The 19066-nt window shown below is 44.0% G+C and overlaps 1 long non-coding RNA gene across 2 annotated transcripts; it reads right to left on the bottom strand.

The window, feature by feature from the left end:
• Window positions 1-8254: 8254 nt before the first annotated feature.
• LOC135239653 (uncharacterized) lies at window positions 8255-13546 on the bottom strand. 2 transcript variants are annotated; one of them, XR_010325441.1, is made up of 3 exons: window positions 13250-13546; window positions 11847-12004; window positions 8255-10152 (listed from the first exon to the last, which is right to left on the bottom strand). It is a non-coding gene; the product is annotated as an uncharacterized LOC135239653 (long non-coding RNA). The 2 variants fall into 2 exon arrangements; XR_010325442.1 differs by lacking the exon at window positions 8255-10152 and adding an exon at window positions 11214-11426.
• Between the last annotated feature and the right edge of the window lie 5520 nt (window positions 13547-19066).

Here is a 19066-nt window from a genome sequence, read left to right as displayed (position 1 = left end):
TGTACTATCGTTTTTGGACAGAGATACTTCGGGCTTGTACAAAATCTTCTGTGCTGACATCAGCGCCTACTTAGAAAATTAGGCCAGTTCTCTTGACTATTTTCCTTTTTAAATTCAGAGCTGGCTTTCGTGGATACCCTGTGGAGAGCTCTGTAGTAAAAGCCATCTAAATTTTCTCCTTCACAATTGAAAACTTTCGAAATTAAAATATGAGATTGGAAAAGCTGAACTCCCCTGAAATTAAAAGGGGCCCAAAACACATTCTTTATAGTCATGTGTAATTTAATTTTTTGTCAACGTTAAAATTCCCAGTGTACAGATTGACTCTATCATTTGATCTGATTTTTTTTCTCTCTCGCATATTGATACAGTTCCCATATTGAGCGGTAAACTACTTTATTTATTAAAAAAATAAATTATTTCATAGAAAAATTGTGGACTGTGCAGCCTGGTATTTACCACTAGCGTTGCCCAGTGAGGGAGAGTTTCAGCCTGCCAGGTCCCCTATGTAGTGTCTTCCTCCTGCTCTGGTCTGTGTGAGCCTGACCTACCCACCACGTGAGAAGTAGAGGCAGCATTGCATGCTTATTTCGTTGAGCGTTACAGCACAGGCACCATTGGGCATTCCAACCAAACAGGGGAAGTGCATTTAAAATTGTTGAATGGAAGCTCAAATGAATTTGTTAGTTACATAAGTCTGCATGATCCACCCTGGTCAAGTCAGAATACTTGACTTGGCTTACTAAATCCATCAGCTGCATTCAGTTTAATTTTGCATTTGACAATTATTATATTGCTACTGTAGCAGTTGTCATAGTTGTCTATGACTGTTTAATGCCTGAGGAGTAGGTTCTTACGACAAACATGGCACGACACTCCAAGTGTTTCCAGTGTGTTTCCACAAATCCTCTCGTCTCAAACATGCCAAGGCATCCATACGTCCTGCAGACTGCCCTCGCGTCAAAGAACTGACGCGATGCGAGTTCCTGGGTGAATTGGCGAGAAGCTGCAGCCTGCCTGGAAGTGGTTAAGGCCCGAGGTTGCGGTTAAGGTTGCGGCTGAAGTCATTGTAGCCGCGTTTCTGCCGAGATCCGTGTCAGACGTTCATCTGAGGCGTTCATCTTCCGCCATTCCGGTGGAAGTTTCTTTCCCGTTTAAGCCCGGCCGGGCGATATCCAGACAGATAAATCAGCCTCGTCCCCGAGAACGTTTCTCATTCCTTCCCTCTCCCCGGGTGTGATTCATGTTTTTGTACGCTCTGCTTTTATTGATTTTTTGAACTTTGAATTTTTCGGAAGCCGGCTATCTACCTGGGGGCACCGAGTCCGGAAAAGTCCGCTGATTTATAGCGCCGCGATTTTATTTTAAATCTCGCAACTTACTCATAAATCAAACGATCCTTTAATTAACACATATACAAATGTGCCGTGGCGAGGGTGCACTTTTGCCCACTTGATCTTGGCGCTCGCTGCGGTTAAAAAAGGGCTAATCCATTATCGAAGGGGGAGGGAATCGAGGTCAAGTTCTCTGCGTGGTACGGGGAAAAAAAGTAAGTTCACCTTCTGGAAGAGCCCGGTATTTTTTTTTACACCGTAATGTTTTAGCAATGAGAGGCGGCTCTTTCCTGGGACGCGCAGTGTGAACCGTGATTATAATCCGGCCTGTGGCTTTTCGCCACGCGGTCCGGTTTCTCGGGTGTGACGGTCAGTTTCGGTTCGAGTTCGTCCGTCTCCGTCCGGCTCGCTAACCCTTCATGAATAATGTATCCCTGCTTTTTCGGGTTTTTGCCGACATCGATCCTCGGCCTGCCGCTAACCCCGGGACACCGCGCTCCGCGTACACAAGCCAAAGCCCGCTGCCGTGCCGCGGTGGTCGTTTAGATCTCGCCACAAAACAAAAACAACAAAACAAAAACTTAAATAAAAGCCAAAAAGGACGATAAGAGCAGAGCCAGGAAAACTGCGCTGTCTGCATTGTGGTCAGACGATCTTGCCTTCGGCGCTTCGTATGCGCAGACGTGACTGCAGTGCGAGTGACGAGCGGCTCACGGGCTGGTTACGGTCTTAGCCAGTTAGAGCTCGGCTCCTCGCACAGAGTCGCGGTTACGCTGAGTGAGAGAGGCCCGTGTCTGCAGTGCGGATCTGATTATTCTGAAAACGGAGTTTCTGCAGGAAAACAGCCGTGGTGAAAACACATCCCTCTTTCCGACGTTCTCGCACCTCCACAGCTGAAGAGGAGCCTGGTTTGGGGGGCCCCTGTCTCTGCAGTGTCTGTAATTTGTTTTCCAGACATAAACAAACGACTGCAATGCAACCCATGGCCGCTTCCTCTTCCTGTTTTGGACTTCGGTCACCTTTGACCCCTGGTCTCACGGCAACCAGCATGGCAACCCTGTAGGACTTTCTATGGCGAGAGACATAAAGTGCGCATCGTGTAAGTTTTCAAAAGATCTACAACCCGTCCGAAGCAGATTCACACAATACAATTGCAACCGTGGCACATCAGTCGAATGATTTTTAGTGATTAAGTGCTAATGCGTTCCCACATTCAGCGGAAAGACATTGTTAAAGCAATGTTTTTATCATCGCTGACATCCAGCGTCCTGGTCTTATTGATTATTTTAAGCAGAGGCCTTGTAAATGCTAGAAGAAGTGGTGAAATCCATCTGAATGTGTCTGCGTTTGAGCTGGGCTGAATGGCTGTTGTGTCACCAGCACTGATCGCTTGTGCTGTCGGGGGATATATTATCCCTTCATCTTCATCACAGTTGCAGGCCTTGCTCAGAGCCCGCTGCTGGCATAAACGGTCTATGAGGTCGTTTGGGGCCATAACCATCGATGGGCCACACAATTCAGGTTTTAAATGTTAAAAAAAAAATTTTGAAAGACATTTTAATTGTACAATATTCAGAGGGCGCGAATAGCTTTTGTTCCAGCATTGGTTCCCTGTTCCACAATTGCCCCTGTTGCCCCGGTTACTACTTGTATAGGGCCACCAAAATCCCAGTGCCTACAGCCTTGCGGACCACGTCCTGCCGTTTTTAAAGACATTCGCTCAGGCGTCAGTCAGACACTGAGAGCATGTGAGCGAGCGGGACGCTGTGATTGGCCGGCTGCCCGGGCTGCCGGTGCACTGGCCCATGCAGATGCCTCTCCTGGCACTGCGTCCCCATCTTCAGAGCACATGTGCGGGCCAGATTAGGGATTAGGGCTTGGGTGAGGGCGCGCTTTGGGAAGATGCTCAATCCTCTCACGCTCATCGCTGACTGCTCCGTCAGTTCAGCAAACGTCCTCGGATCTGAGCCTCACCTCTGCCATCCTCATACAGAGCAGTGTTCAGGGTTAGTAACCGGGTAGTGTGCTGTGTTCAGTTAAAGGAGTGTGTAGGTTTAATACAGGGCAGTGTGCTGTGTTCAGTTAAAGGAGTGTGTAGGTTTAATACAGGGCAGTGTGCTGTGTTCAGTTAAAGGAGTGTGTAGGTTTAATACAGGGCAGTGTTCAGTTAAAGGACTGTGTAGGTTTAATACACTGCAGTGTGCTGTGTTCAGTTAAAGGAGTGTGTAGGTTTAATACACTGCAGTGTGCTGTGTTCAGTTAAAGGAGTGTGTAGGTTTAATACACTGCAGTGTGCTGTGTTCAGTTAAAGGAGTGTGTAGGTTTAATACACTGCAGTGTGCTGTGTTCAGTTAAAGGAGTGTGTAGGTTTAATACACTGCAGTGTGCTGTGTTCAGTTAAAGGAGTGTGTAGGTTTAATACAGGGCAGTGTTCAGGTTTAACCCCTCAGCGCACATGCCAAATCTGGCCAATCCTTGCAAATTTAGGGGGTACCCTATTTAAAGCTTTATAACTCCAGATGTGAACACCACAGAGACTTGACAAATGGCTCAAACGAAGCAAGACATTTGTACCATTTACAATACTAACTTGGATTCTTGTTTATTTTGTTATTCAGTGAGCAGCGTTTTCACTGCTGTATAGGCATATCTTAGGGCTATTGTCTGGTTTATCTTGTTGCTATGATGAAACACAATTTTTGAGTGGTGAAAATATATTTTTATCAATGCCCAGATAGACAATATTGTCCATTATGTCATGGGTGGGGGGGTGTAGTTGAAGATGAGACTGCAGGGAGGGAGTGAGTGTTAAATTAACGACTAGAGCAACAATGTTGGCGCTGCAAAACTCCGGCATAGTTTGGCATAGATGTCACATATCGTCTACTAATGAAACTAAAACAAAGCGTTTCTGTTCTCAACTCATACTTTTGGTTGCAGGAGCAAGGAGTGTCTGAGTTGAAAAATCTAGTTACGCCGGCGTGCCGAACACTAGGGGGTACGCGCTAAGTGGTTAACGCAGGGAAATGTGTAGGTTTAATACAGGGTAGTGTTCAAGTGTCAAGGGCGGTGTGCTGTGCTCAGTCAATAGAATGTGTGGGTTTAACGCAGAGCAGTGAACGAGGAGTGCTTATTCTGAAGGCCCCGCCTATGTGGTCTCCACGGTGAACACTTCAACAGCTCGGGGAGCATAATAAGCAACATAATTGTTCACTTTGCAAGCACAATGGCAGGATATGTTTCCTGTGTGTGTTTATGGATCCTACATATGTTTTAAATAAATGGGGAAAAAAATAATTAGAGACTTTCAGTGGGGGAAACAGACCCTGAACTTAAGTATGGGCATTGAATACAAGAGGCTAGACGGCATACATTTAAAATAATGAAACATATTAAAGGCTCTGGTTTGGCACCCAGAAAGCAAATGAAACTATTTCAGCCTCCCTCCTGGCACGAGTAATTTATACATAGTTTTTTTTATTTCTTCCTGTCTCTTCACTCAAAGTGTCTGTACTTTACATATCTTACTCATAACAATTAACACTGGTCGCGACTTTCGCGTCAAACGAAAATAAGACACAGAGTGACGCTGTACACGAACGGATTTTCTTTCGTTTGCAAAGACGCAGTATTTCTGGCTATGTCAAGACGTTTTTTTTTCCAGGTAAAACTTTGGAAATTAAGTTGCTTTTTTTTCTCTCCCCCCCTGGCCTGTGATGAATGGATTTACTTTCCCGCTTTCAGAGGGAAGAAATTGAATTAGAAAGCGTACAGTGATGATAATAAATATCAAAGAGGCGGCTGACTGAAATAGGGGCTCCCGCATGCATTATTCATTAGAGGGAGTAATAGTAATATTGCGGAGAAGGCGCAGTCAGGGACCCGCTCTTATTTTTTAAAAGGTGTCGGTGCGCATTAATGGGAGCTGTCTTCGAGGGCGCACACACACTTCTCGCTGGTTTGTTTTCACTCGCAGCGCTTTGACGTCTTGGGCACCTTCTCACAAATGAAACCTTTGGGACACGGATGTTTATTTATTTATTCATTCATTTATTTATTTTATTTTATTTTATTTTATTTTTGAGGTTTCAAAATGACTGAATGCCCACGAGCTGCCGTCTGGATGTGGCACTGGATGTGAGTTCACATAATTTTCCCAGCGTTAACATGGATGCGGATTAACTTTAACTTCACTCTTCTCCTGGGCCTTGTTGGCCTGCCTCAGCCAGATGAATGTGCAGCTCCAGTCAAAGAGCCAACCCCCCCCCCCCCCCCCCCCCTTTACAGAGTGCGCTCCCGTCCTTTTCGAACGCGCGTCGGCGGCTCGACGCTTCTCCCGCGGCGTTCCCTCCCTCGCTGTTCTGCGGGGAGCCGTTTCCAGCCCAGAACATCGGCTGGACAAACGGGCCTAGCAGGAGCACAGCCTCAGCAGCCATGTTTGACTGCTCCAATCACAACAATGGGGAAGGAGGAGGAGGAGGAGGAGAAGAAGAAGAAGAAGAAGAAGAAGAAGAAAGAAGATGGGAGAAGGAGAAGGAGGAGAAGAAGAAGAAGAAGAAGAAGAAAGTCTTTAAATTTCCTCATAGTATTTATAATCTTTGTGAAACACCTTTCAAGGATTTCATAACACTTTTTTGGGGGTGGTTTGGGTGGGGGGAGGGGGGGAGCTTCAGGAGAAATTTCACAGTCCAAAATGAAGCGGCACATAAAATGTAGATGTAGGTCCGCGAAATGGAAAAGCGCGAGGAGATAACACTAAACCCGGTGTATAAAATGTCACCTTTATAAAGGATGCGACAGGAAGTAGCATTTTTCTTAATTTGTTGAGTAATCTGCACCTTCAGCTGGAGTGTGATTGCGGAGAATGATTAGATGTGATCTGTGCGCGGGACGAGGCGGACTTTACGAGATCGCATCATTCTCAGCAGGAAGTGCTTCTGAAATTGGACGACTATTCCTGTACGGAACAGACATAAATGCTTTTGAGAAGGAAAACCTCCCGCAATTGCCAGGTTCAGTTCTCTTCTACGGAGAAATAAATGACAAAGCCAGAGAAATGGGGTCGGTGGCTGGGTGTTTTAGATAAGGAGCTCCACCTCTGTGTTCCTGGAGGCTTGTTTTCGCGTTTAATTTAGCGGCGCCGCGCGGCGGGTTTTATAAAGTATGCCTCGGCGTCCAGCTGGCGAGGGTGACCGGCGGATAAGATCTGGGCAGCGGAAATTTACGATCCGGACCCAGGCTCGGACCTCGCTTCCCTCGCGTAGAAACGCCGCCGTTTGGAAACGTGTCTGCGGGCGCGGGGGGGGGGGGTCGCTGGTCTGGACTTAGCCCACCGAGTTCTGTCATCTTCAGCCTAAACCACAGCATTGGCCTGGAAAACCATGTAATCATTAGCACGTGATCTCCAGCACCCACTCCCATGGAGGAACGCACATGCTCACATAAACACACACACAAGTACATATGCTCGCTCTTTCACATGCACGCTCACACACACTTTCATACGCACACATATTCACATTAAAATGTATACAGACGTACAAAAACATTTGTACACTTATACGCAAACTTGCACGTTCACACACGTGTACAAATGCACACATGAAAGCTAACAAAAGGTCAAGAGTTGATTCTGACGAGTGTCATTTGAATTTGGTGTATGTTGCTGTTGCCTCTCAATATGAAGACCAAATAGCCAGGTTAGATTTAGCTTAAAAGTACATTTAAAAAGTGGTGTAGTTCTGGAACAAAGGCTTATGGATGGGTGAGACAAGTATTAAACAGTACCAGAGTGATGGAAAGAAGAAAGTGGAAAAAGAAAGGAACTGCTCATGATCCAAGGAACTACCCCTCCCCATTTGTGAAACACTGTGGTGGTGGCTCACTTATCTCCATTGATTATGTCGCTGCTGATGGCAGCAGCAGGATGAATTCTGAAGTATGTAGAAGCATCTTACCTGCACAATCCAACCAAATGCCTCAAAACTCATTGGATAGCATTTCACCTTACAGCAGGACAATGACCCCAAACCCCCCTGCTAAAGCAACTAAGGAGTTTTTCAGAGCCAAAAAGTGGACTGTTCTTGACCGGCCAAGTCAATCACCCACCCTGAATCCAACTGGAAATTTGGTTAATCGATTAATCGCATATCTAAGGGGGTAATTACTTTTTCACATAGGAGATATGGGGTTTTTTTTTAAATAAATGTCTTTTTTATTAAAACAATAATTTTAAACATAAAATGTGCTTTATGTTTACTCTTTGTCTGCTATTATGTTTTGTCCAAAGATCTGAAACCATTCAGTGTGACAAAGATGCAATAATGATTATATTATATATACTCTCTCTGTCTCTTTCTCACTCACACACACACAAACACACGCCCATTCTAAATTCTCCTTTAGCTCAGAGTCAGCGGCAAATATTACTTTAATAATTTCCATCATTCATTTTTTTATGATTCTCCCTAGCAGGGTGCAGTAAATAGCCTGACACCTGTGTTTAATTTACTCCGTGTACATCAGCTACAGAGGGGAGATTTCTCAGACTCAGAGATTAAAGGGCGATTAAAGACGAGGGCCAACAACAGCACGCTTTCAAGATGAATCCAAGAACACAAGGGGCCCCACAGAGAGAGTTCACCAAAGAGCCCCGGCGTCGGCTCCTCTGTTCTTTAGCCTGTGTTTGGGGGAGGGAGGGGGGCGGTGTCCCTTTACCTAATGTCGCCCCGGTTCTCGGAGTATCTTTCAACTTCATTCGATCAGTAAATATTTACTGGCTCTGATTGGCCGGCGTCAGCTTGCCTCGTGTCACTCGTGGCCAAACCCACCTGGGACCGTCTCCGCCCCTACTGTCCAGCGTCAGAGCATTTTGGATCGGAACAGAACCCATCCCATAATGACAATGAGAGCAGGGTGGACATAGCCTTTCAGCAGTTCGGGTGTAGGAGCGGGGAGGACCAGGCCACTGTTTTACAAGCAGAAGAGCCGCAGCCAATGGGATTCCAACCTTGCTCTCGGGACACAGAATTTTATTGACTTTGTGTGTCTTTGCCTTGTTTGGATTACGGCGTCTGTGTTAATGCCGATATTTAATTCCTCGTTTGGAATGACTTTGGAACACACAGAGCTCATGAAAAGTACAATAGCTGGTCCTCAGAAGATTTTAATATGCCCAAACAAACACCATCTGTGCTTTCATCTGGCTGATTTTTTCCCCTTTTTTTCCCGTTGTATGAATTTTAAAGAATCATCAAACAATTGACTCTGTGTGGGATAAAGTTGGATTCACTACGAATAGCCAACCAGTCAGCTCAGTGATGTTTAATCTTTATTTTACTTCTAAGCTCATAAACACTGGACTTCAACATCATTCAAAATAGCATTTGGCTAAATCCCAGTTTTCCAACCGGAAACTGAAGGATTCTTCCTGTTCTCTCTGACCTATTTAAGGGAAACTGAGCTCTCTGAGAAAGTGTTCACATTTTGTGTTGAGCCCAATAGCCTAAGACTTCAATACTAATTAAATAATAAAGAAATAAGATTGTTTGTCCACATACAATCTGATCTTACCACATGAATGCGATACACATTGTTGGATTTCTTTTTTCAATGGGGCGTTTCAACAATTCCCAAATACAAAATGTCTCAATATGAACAGAAACTCAAATGTGCATTCTTTTAAACAGTTAATCCCCTGCCAGGTATCTATCATTAAGATAAATAGCATGAATTCTCAGTCGTTCCATTTTCTCGTTTATCCATCACCAGTTCATTAAAAACATATTTGTCAGCGTCCTGAGACAATGAGCACTGTCTCAACTCAGCACGTGAACTTTACACAGCCCACCACCAGACGGGAGAGATTCACAATCCACCACACAAGAAAGCAGGTCTCATTGCCATGGTAAAATGGCGGCATTTCCTGCATTGAATAGAAATCCCGGGCAATAAAAAGTTTCCCAAAGTTTTAGGTAGTCCTTTTAGGTAGTGAGTCATGGAAGAGGTTTAAAGAAAAACAGTGTTTTTATGGATTTAGGGACATAATAATTCTCTCTTGCAGACAGGGCAAAAATGTAAACAAATCAGACTGATACCATCTGCACTCAGCAGGAGATAATTCAAACTTATTTACAAAGTTCACCCGATTATTACAGAGGACACAGCTACTTACAGAGGACTTCACCGGGTAAGAAAAGCCAAAAAACAAAACAAAACAAAAAAAGACACCACAGTATTATCTAGAAGAATATTAGATTGTTTTTTTCCTGGGAAATTATTCATTGTTGCCAGGGCCCATGTATGACAGTAATGTTTCTGCTTGATCGGGCTCTGTGGCTTTCTCTCTGTGTGATCTAAGGACCAGGACAGAAGGACAGAGCGAGTATTTAATGTTTTAATTTCATGCAGTTCAGCCAGACTGCTCCAGCTCAGCGGTGAATTAATTGGTGTATATCTGACCCGCTGAAACCTCTCAGATCTTCCGCTTCTTAAGGGGACGCTTATAAGTCAGATCTCTGTAAAAATTATGACGGTTATACTGCAGTAATGTTTCCCTCTATTTTCAATATTATGTCTTCTTTTCAGTCTTCTCTCTCTCTCTCTTTCTGCCTCTCTCCCTCTCCCATCTCTTTTCAGAGTCCCTGGACAGCGTGATAGCTGTGTTGCTCAAGCCCCCATCAGGCTGAACTCAGAGGTGAGGTCCAGTGTGACACGTCCCTCCTGTTCTCCATTACAGATGAAAAATGCTGTGGATGTGCTCTCCCCTTCAGCACAGGGAAGGAGGACACGTCTCCGCACTGGACAGCTCGATGAAAGACTGAAAAGAGCATGTCACTGAGGTCATATTCATAATCCCGTACAGCTGAGCAAATACTACATATGCTACACTGGGGTGGCGGTATGGTATAATGGGTAAGGAGCTGGTCTTGTAGCCTAAAGATCACAGGTGAGAGTCCCAGGTAGGACACTTGGCCGTTGTACCCTTGAGCAAGGTACTTAACCTGCATTGCTTCAGTATATATCCAGCTGTATAAAGGGATGCTATGTAAATGCTATGCAAAATGTTGTGATAAGTCGCTCTGGATAAGAGCATCTGCTAAATACCTGCAATGTATTACAAGATTTTTTTTTTTGTTATATCAGTAGTTTTTTATTGAGGATAAAGCGATAAATCGAGGAATTCAACGACTAATTAATTATTAAGTTAAAGAAAAAGAAATTCCGTGAGTCACAAGCCTGGCACTTTGTCACTTTAGCCACTGCAAACACAGTACAAACTGCTGACTCAGCCTAGGCCTATGGCATTGTTCAGATTTATTTTATTGTAACGGTGCTTGCCGTAGTAAATATGGACAGAGCGATACAGCATGCAATACCAACACTGACATGGCAAACCTCTGGGGTCATAAAGAACAGATACCTTCCCTTTCTCCTCCACGGTCCGATCGACCCACAGATAAACCAAAAAACAAACCTGATAAATATTGATTCCTCCTTTCTACTTCTCCAATAAAATGTGACAAAAATAGTGCTCTTCCACAAGCTCATTGATTGCTCTGTCCTTCCTTCCTGTGGGAAAAACAGTTTATCTGGACCACCAGTGTTTTACAACCCATTTTTGACTCTGCTCCCCTAGCTCATTTACAATGAGAGGTGTGTGTGTGTGGTATGTGTGTGGCACTGACAAGACACCAGAAAAAATTACAGCATCTGCCTAACACATTTGGACCAGAGGCCTTTCAGCACCAGTGGTCAACCATGTTCTCACGAGTTACTAGTCTGTAACACGTGCACACACACACATGCACACACACACACACAGCTGTCCTGTGTATTGTATGACCCACGCAAAATAAATTCTGTTAGCTGCAGGGACTGTGTGTGTGGCTGAGTATTTCTGCGCTGAGAATTGCCATGACGACACTGTCCAGTCTGGGTGAGGAAATGTTCTGGAAATCCTTCTGTGGATGGATGGAAAGTTCAAGATCAGCAGGTTTTAAAGTTATCTTAATGTCCAGCAGCTGCATCACACCAGTAAGATGCATGTGCAACAATTTCCACTATGAAGGGAAACCACCACACACTGGAGCCCTATAATAATAATAATAATAATAATAATAATAACTATTATTATTATTATTATTATTATTATAAATAACTACTCTAATAATAATAATTATTATTATTATTATTATTATTATTATTGTTGTAGTAGTAGTAGTACTAGTAGTAGTAATGCTAAGTGATGATACATAAAAGTGTAAAAAACAAAATAAGGGAAATGCAGTGGTAATAAGTATACAAGGGTTATGTGCATATCCTTTTTGCTTTTACCAAAAATATGGTACTGTTTTCTGTACAATGCACTTTGAAGAAACAATACAAAGATCACTTTTCCAGACTGTCAATTACTGTGAACAGTTGCAAAGCTGGAAGTCAAGTTGTCAAGGGAATGAATACCAAGCTGACAGAACAAGAATGACTAATCGGAGCAATAGATACAACACAAACCTCAGTGTACAATGTGTGTTTACATGCATCCCGTAGTTATGGTGATGAAGGCAGTGGAGGTGGCAGATTCTTGGGTGTGTTCTGGATCTCTGAACGGGGTACGATCCGGTTAAAGCTGGAGTCATTTTCACAGTTTGGTTCGGCTGATTCTTCCTGAGCTGAATTCCAAACAGTACATAATGGAGGCAAGCAACATCATAATCTTGATTTATTTTATTTATTTATTTATTTAAATTCCATAACAGTACACTAGAATTCCAAACAGTACACTAGGCCACAATGGACGTCACAATCTTGATTTATTTTTGTTTATTTATTTTTTATTTTTTTGCTTTTTATAAATAACTTTGGCAAGCGTTCCCATGTCGTACTTTGAACGATGAATAAGTCATGAGACGGTTTATTAGGCGGCGTCAGCCTTTGTGTCGGAATTAAATATATGCAAACAGCTGGAAGCAACAATATACGGCTGGGTGATGGAGCCTCTTCCGCCCGTTTTTACAGCCTTTTCAGTCATCGCCGTACACAGAGAACAAACGTCTCACACTGGCACAGAAACCCAAGTTTGTTTATGCTTTTAAACATCATTTTTTAAAATTATTTTTAGGTAGCGGTCCACACTTTTTCATTAAAGTCTCTTCGAGACTAATTAACCGGCAGCGGTTCGGTTCTGATTATGAATACAATTATTATCTATCGTGTTGTAGATGCAACTGAGTCACCCAATATTAACAACAAGAGCCATTTTGTTTAAAATGATAAGCGCATACCAAGTTCAGATAGTGATGGTACAAATAATGAGCTACATGCTGAGTTTTTTACAAGACAAAATAGTACCGAATTTTAGACATTTTTACCTCTGCACTCAGCTGGTATATCATTCCTCTAGTTATCATTATTACTAATTTAATCATTTTTCAAATTTAATCAGTCAGATTTTCGTTATGTTTTTTATATCTAGTGTGGTAATGTACTAAAGCTGATTTGAATACGCTTTTCAGTTTGAATTTGAATTAAGGTGCAAGTCTGGCCTCACAGACAACACTAGTTTATCAGAGGCTAATGCTATCTGTATCCAGTACAGTTTTGGTCAATGAGACCACGCCCGCTTCAGACTGTGGCACCATTGCCTCAGGGCATATGTGTGTGACTGACTATGGGTGGCAGTGTAGCATGTTAGGGAGCGCGGCTTGTAACTTTGAGGTTGCCAGATCGATTCCCAAGTTGCACCCTCGAGCAAGGCACTGACATGCTTCAGCAAATAAATGCTCAGCTGTATTTGGATCACATGTTTAGAGCACAAGCTGTGTAAGACACTCTGGATAAATGCATAGTATATGCAGCTAAAGCAGCAGCTTTTCACACCAAAAATATTGCTGGGGAAATTATTGGCGGATGCTTGCGGAACACTGGTGAGCTGCTCGGATAATGCCAGCAAAATGCTGGCAGGGACGCTGGGGGAAAAGCCCGGTGTTGCTGTGAAACCAGAAGAGCTCCAGCCTCACCTCGCGGATAGCTGTGAAACACTGTAATTATTGCCTCTGGCAAGTGACGGTAATTAACGAGGTGGCAGAGAAACGGAGGTGCGAACGTTCAGGTTGCAAATTGCGCGGGGCTCCCCGGCGCAAGCTGTCGCGCTAATGCGAGGAGTCTGCTGCATTCTAATGTTAATGTCCTCGCGCCCGCGCTCTTAATGCGCGAATCTGCTTCGTACACGGCTGCGGGGAAATGACGGTCTCAATTTCGCATCTGCCGGGAGACAGGAAACGCTTCAAAATATTAGCGGTTAAACAATCAATTGGGCAGGCTAATTACGTGAGGTGCAACAGTAAATTACGTCTGAGTGATTAAAATGGCCGTTTAACGAGGGAGCGAATTGGCTGCGCCGCCGCCGTTTGCAAACAGACTTTTTGCGAGTGTGACTGATGTGGATTCACCAATCAGCGCGCAGCAACCGTGAGTACGCTCAGTCAAGACTTCTTCTTTATGGAGTGGGAGCCAGCTTTAGAGAGTCATTGATCTGAGTCATCGCTCAGTTAAGACAAAGACACAGTATTGTTGTAAATTGGTTAAAAATGTGGTTGGGCCCCCTGTAAAAGTGATTCAAGGTACTGAGAGGTTATCGCTTCTCTTTTTTGTTATCATCATAAATGAGCAGTACTTAATTTACTGTCAATTCCTTTATGGGCAATGGTGAGCATTCTGGCGCAAAATGGCTGCCGTGCATCACCCAGGTGGGTGCTACACATTGGCGGTGGCTGAGGTGAGTACCCACTCATCACTGTAAAGCACTTCGAGCGTTCGGAAAAGTGCCACATAAATGCAATGATTCATTCATTCATCCGTTCAATTCATCATTTTAAATTCCACAAAAGACAGCAAACATATGCTAGTTAGCGACGTCCCGTCTTTTACCCGTCATTGCTCATTTTCATTATGTGTTCGGTCGGAAAATCTGACTTTATGAGCGAGGACTAAGTGGGGCATGACTTCGGTGGGAGTTTTGCGAGCGCTCAATTGCCCGTGCTAGCTCGACAGAAGTCTCGTAAATGACGTGAATTGTGAATATTTTCTAAAGGTTAATCTCTTTCACATGGCCCGTTGATTACAGAAACTCCGCGTTGACAATGTGACGGCTCACTTCCCGGGTACAATCCTCAAACGAAGCTGGAAGAGCCTGGATATTTACCTGTAATACAGGTAATGGCCTCGGCTCTTGTTTTATTGACTCGTCTGTGCATTATATCTCTTCGGTGTGCAGTGGTCCTGGACTACAGCTCCTGGAGGACAGTTTGAGAATATCCAGGCAGTAATGAGCTTTACCAAGACATAAAACAAGTGCATCTGATATCACGGTAGAATATTTCCCAGTTGCAAATGCCGCTAAATCACAAAAAAAAAAAAACCATTATAAATCTTAAGAAATGCACTGAATATCAAGTTTGGACTCAGGTTCTTGTGAAGAACGTTCTTGACAAGTTTCCTTGGCAGACCGCACTTCCAAGAACACGAGGGCAGACAATTCTGCACTATGTATTTGAGATGCAGTGCATGCAAAAACACTTACCCAATCTACTGTGACCATGCAAACACCTCAAGGTACCTCAAGGACATGCTCGGCTAACTGGATGCAGCCAAGCTAGCGCCAGCAACGAGTTAGCCGAGACCTTCCTCGTTTAAAATTGCTCTCTGTACCATCTGGTGGCATATTAATGCCAAAGATTTTGAGAGAAAACAAGATCTACGTGCACAGAAATTAAGGAGAATTTGTTTTGCCATGTGCTCTTTTCAGCACTCATATTTGAGCTAGGAATGTCCATCTTTGAGTGCAATACCGTAGATAAGCGGCCAATCGTAAAAGTCGAGGAATCTAACCAATGATGGGCCGCCCACCACTGTAAAAAAGAAAAAAGTTGTTGAGCCGAATAGTTGTTTGAGCAGAATCAAACTAAAGAGAGAAGTTTTTCTCAGAGAATTATTTTTCTGTGCTCCTTCAGGTAATGCATGCATTCATAGCCTGGATTTCACCTCAAAGGCTACAATACTGCACTCAAAGACTTTCCCCACGCACAAGAGCTCACCCATCGTCTCTGATTGGCCAATGCGACATGTCACGTGAACACGTAGATAACGCACCACAAAGCCTGTTGATAACACACAAGTGGCAACTCGATGCACATTTTTACCGGCACCGTAGAGTTCTGCCAGCAGCTCAACCAGGAGTTAATGACACCATAGAGTTGAACCGGCACCGTGACGTTCCACCGGCAGCAACTGTCCCCTTCGTAACGGAGGCTAACGTAGCAAGAGAAATGTAACGGAAGGCCGCGAGGCCCCACAAAGACCGAAAACACAGACTTCAGTTATTACGCCCCTTTCGTGTTTCATTTCACCTCAACCTCCCCCTTCAAAAACACACCCGGTTCATTCATACACTGTTAAATGAGAACGATTTTTGTGCGGCCTTTCGTTTTATTGGGGCGGGGGGGCATTATTACACAGAGGACCTGTACCTCCTGAGGCACCGTGAAAAGATGAGTTTAAAAAGGATAGGGAAGGGGGGGGGGACCCATAAGGTCCGGCTGAGAACATGCGATTGCTGAGGCGTAAAATTAGCAATTCCATTTCCTGTGATCAGAAATAACTATTTGAGGGGAAAGCACCGAGTCCGCGGTGGAGTGCGAAACCGATTCGACCTGAACCACGCCGCATCGCAGACCAAGCGGGCCTAAGTGCCGCCATCTGTTAGAAACGCTCTCCAAACCAATTTGCTCGGAGAGCACGCGTGCTGGCATGCACTGAAGAGAGCCAGTACGTACCAGATCATACAGAAGTCATGTATCGCTCGGGAGAACCAAAGGCTCGCAGAGCGAGTAGCATTTTAATCTCCAGAAATGCAAGCAGGCTGGAAGGCCACAGAAAGGGGTTAGACAAACAAACATAAGTAAATTATGCATTGCCAAGGCTGCAGCATGATTTAAAGTATCATGTATACCTTTCTGTTAACCAATATTCAATTGAATGTTTAAATCCGACCAAAAATGTTACGGTTTCTTTCATTATTTTACGAACTTAGGAGAAATAACCTTGCATCGTTTTTACTAAATGTCTCCCTCCCTCATACGCACACACTCAAAATGCAGCAGGAATGAACACTCCCACTCGAACCCTTCAATGAGTGTTCGCGTAATCAGTTCATTAAGATTACAGAATGAGTTCATTTTACCGCTGCACAAGGCAAACTTTAAATAGGCGTTGGTCCCTTTAAGGAGGATGTTACCCTCCCAAAATGGCTCCCTCAAAGGAAGTGGGGTGCAGGAAGTGAACTAATAAAGGTAGAAAAGAAGGAGGGGGAGAGGCCTATGGTTTTCTCAATGTGTTTGGCATAGTGTAGAGTTTGTGAAAAAACTGGGGTAAAATGCATCTACATGCATCCTCAATGCCTGTCTGGGACTAGAGGGGTGGTGATCATGCTGAGTTACCACCGTTGTAAAGAAAAGACTCCAAGCACATACTAATACAAAGGTATTGGCCGGGAAAGTACCAGGGAAATCTCCAAGCCGGGTAAGATCTTTCCTTCCATTTTCTTTTTCTCCTTTTATTGCTGGATTAAGGTATTTTTGGTGTAGATTTTTCTTTTTAGATTTTTCCTTTTTTTGTTGGATTCTTTTTTCAGTTTTTTTCCTTGAGACTTACCTTCCCATCCAGTGGAAAGCCTTTTGTGGATGTGGGACTTTTCATGTTTCGATTGTGTATAAGTGTATGTATATGCATTATATGGTAGGGTATAGTGTTTGGTTGTATATAGTGGGCGTACATTTTCAACAATACATTGATTTCACGGGTATCTATATACTGTGTTGGTGATTTGTTAAGCAGTGCCCTCACACCCCATGGTTTTATACACAGCTCTCTCTCTTGTTTATTTTATTTTATTTGAGATCAGAGTTGGTCAGAATGTTGGGTTATGGAGCATTCTGTCTTTGGTCTCAATTCTGGAAGACTGATTCATGTAAATTTACTGGGAAAAGATGGCTCAAAGGTTAAGGAATGCTGATGACTGTACCACAGAGGTTTGAGGGCAGAGGGTTGTGTCTTCAAGCCCAGTTTGGGTAGAGCTGCTGTAGGTGCACTATGTCAGAAAACTGTGAGTTATCCATCTGGATGAGGAGTAAAAATGTTGACATTTAGTGAGAAGTAGGTTTGACAAGGCCTCCAAGTGTCCTCCCTGTACTGAAGGTGGTGTGCTGTTGTAGAATCATGCTCTACAGCACAACTCTACATACACCAATCACATCTCTCATTGGGAGCAGGAGCAGAATGACATCATAGACGCAGATGAAACCTCAGTGCCAGAGACACTCAAATATGGCCCTTGAGACCAGTAGTACTGCTGGTTTTCTCTTCTACCTGTTAATGGATTGATGACCAGTGGACCAGAGATTCCACTGAGTGTCCCAGCTACTGGGCCTCAAAAAACCAGGCTTGAGTATCCGACCCTCCTCTCCCCCGTGGGCTAAATCCCCTGCCTTCATCTGCCTCAGTGAAGATTCAACTGCCTTCCTCTTCCTTTGCCACTTCTGGAGAAACTCTGGGGTATTTTCCACTGCAAATAATCACCTGCTACATGCAGAAACCACCCAACTGTAAAACAGCTCCCGAAGTAAATTTTTCTGCAATAGAAAACATCTGTTGCATTTGCAATGTCCTTGGCAGATGTTCAAGCGCGGTGGGATATGGGAAGTAAGCTATCAGTTTGTGTGGAAACCGGAGCAGGCCTAGGCTCCAATCAAAGGATTGTGCCGTCTGACTGGCCAATGGGATCCTCAAAGTCGTCCAATAATCCACTCCCTGGAGACAGATCCTGAGAAGCCCACTATAAACACCTCTACCCAGTGGCGGATTAGCAGGAGCATTTAGCTGCTGTTTCCCAAGCAGATGAACGAGGAGACAAACGGGCTTGATGGGTTGAACAGAGTCCCAGGGCAGATCGCCTGTCCATCCAGGTTATTGAAAGATCCGTTTATAGTGCTGCTATCCTCAATCGCAACCGCAGTCTTATTGGGATATTGACAGGCTCTGTTGTTAAACTGTACACACTGGGAACATCTTTTCTAAACATTTCTGTAAACCGGACAAGCTGTGTGTTTATATAGAGCCTTTTCATTCTCAGAAAGTGATGCTAGTTGTCTAGGGAATGGTCCAAACAGGTTACAAAGATAAACATTCATCCCAGGTAAGCTAATTCATAGCGTAGCTGTGTCTCAGGCATTCCTTATTAAGCATTATGCCTGCCCATGTGCACACCCACAACTAATAATCATGTTGACCCCTTCATGCAAGCCCCGTAGTGGCCAGGATGACGGCGTGCTGAGATTGTTGAACTCAGTCATTCAGTGTTCCTGCAACAAGAGGTTTGGGTTATTCTCTAATGCGGGCATTTTACGTACTGTAGTGTAAGCATTCATAACTGGCTCAGTCATGTGTTTGATGCACCAGTTTACCGTGAAGCTAGAACATTGCCAACATTTTTCTGGTGGTGGATTATTATTTTGTTGTAAATAATATGGGATATTAGTATCTCTATTAGTACCTCTGTGGGGTATACTTAATATACACTATCTTTAATATACACAGTGAGCAGATATGTGCTCGATGAACGTAAAATGTCCCTTGGAGTGATAATAGTGACATTTTTAAAATGTCGTCCCATCCCCCTG

This window comes from Anguilla rostrata, chromosome 14 (assembly GCF_018555375.3).
Source record: "Anguilla rostrata isolate EN2019 chromosome 14, ASM1855537v3, whole genome shotgun sequence".
Taxonomy (NCBI): Eukaryota; Metazoa; Chordata; class Actinopteri; order Anguilliformes; family Anguillidae; genus Anguilla; species Anguilla rostrata.
The sequence above is the reverse complement of the archived record's forward strand: the minus strand, read 5'-3'. Positions and strand labels throughout refer to the sequence as shown.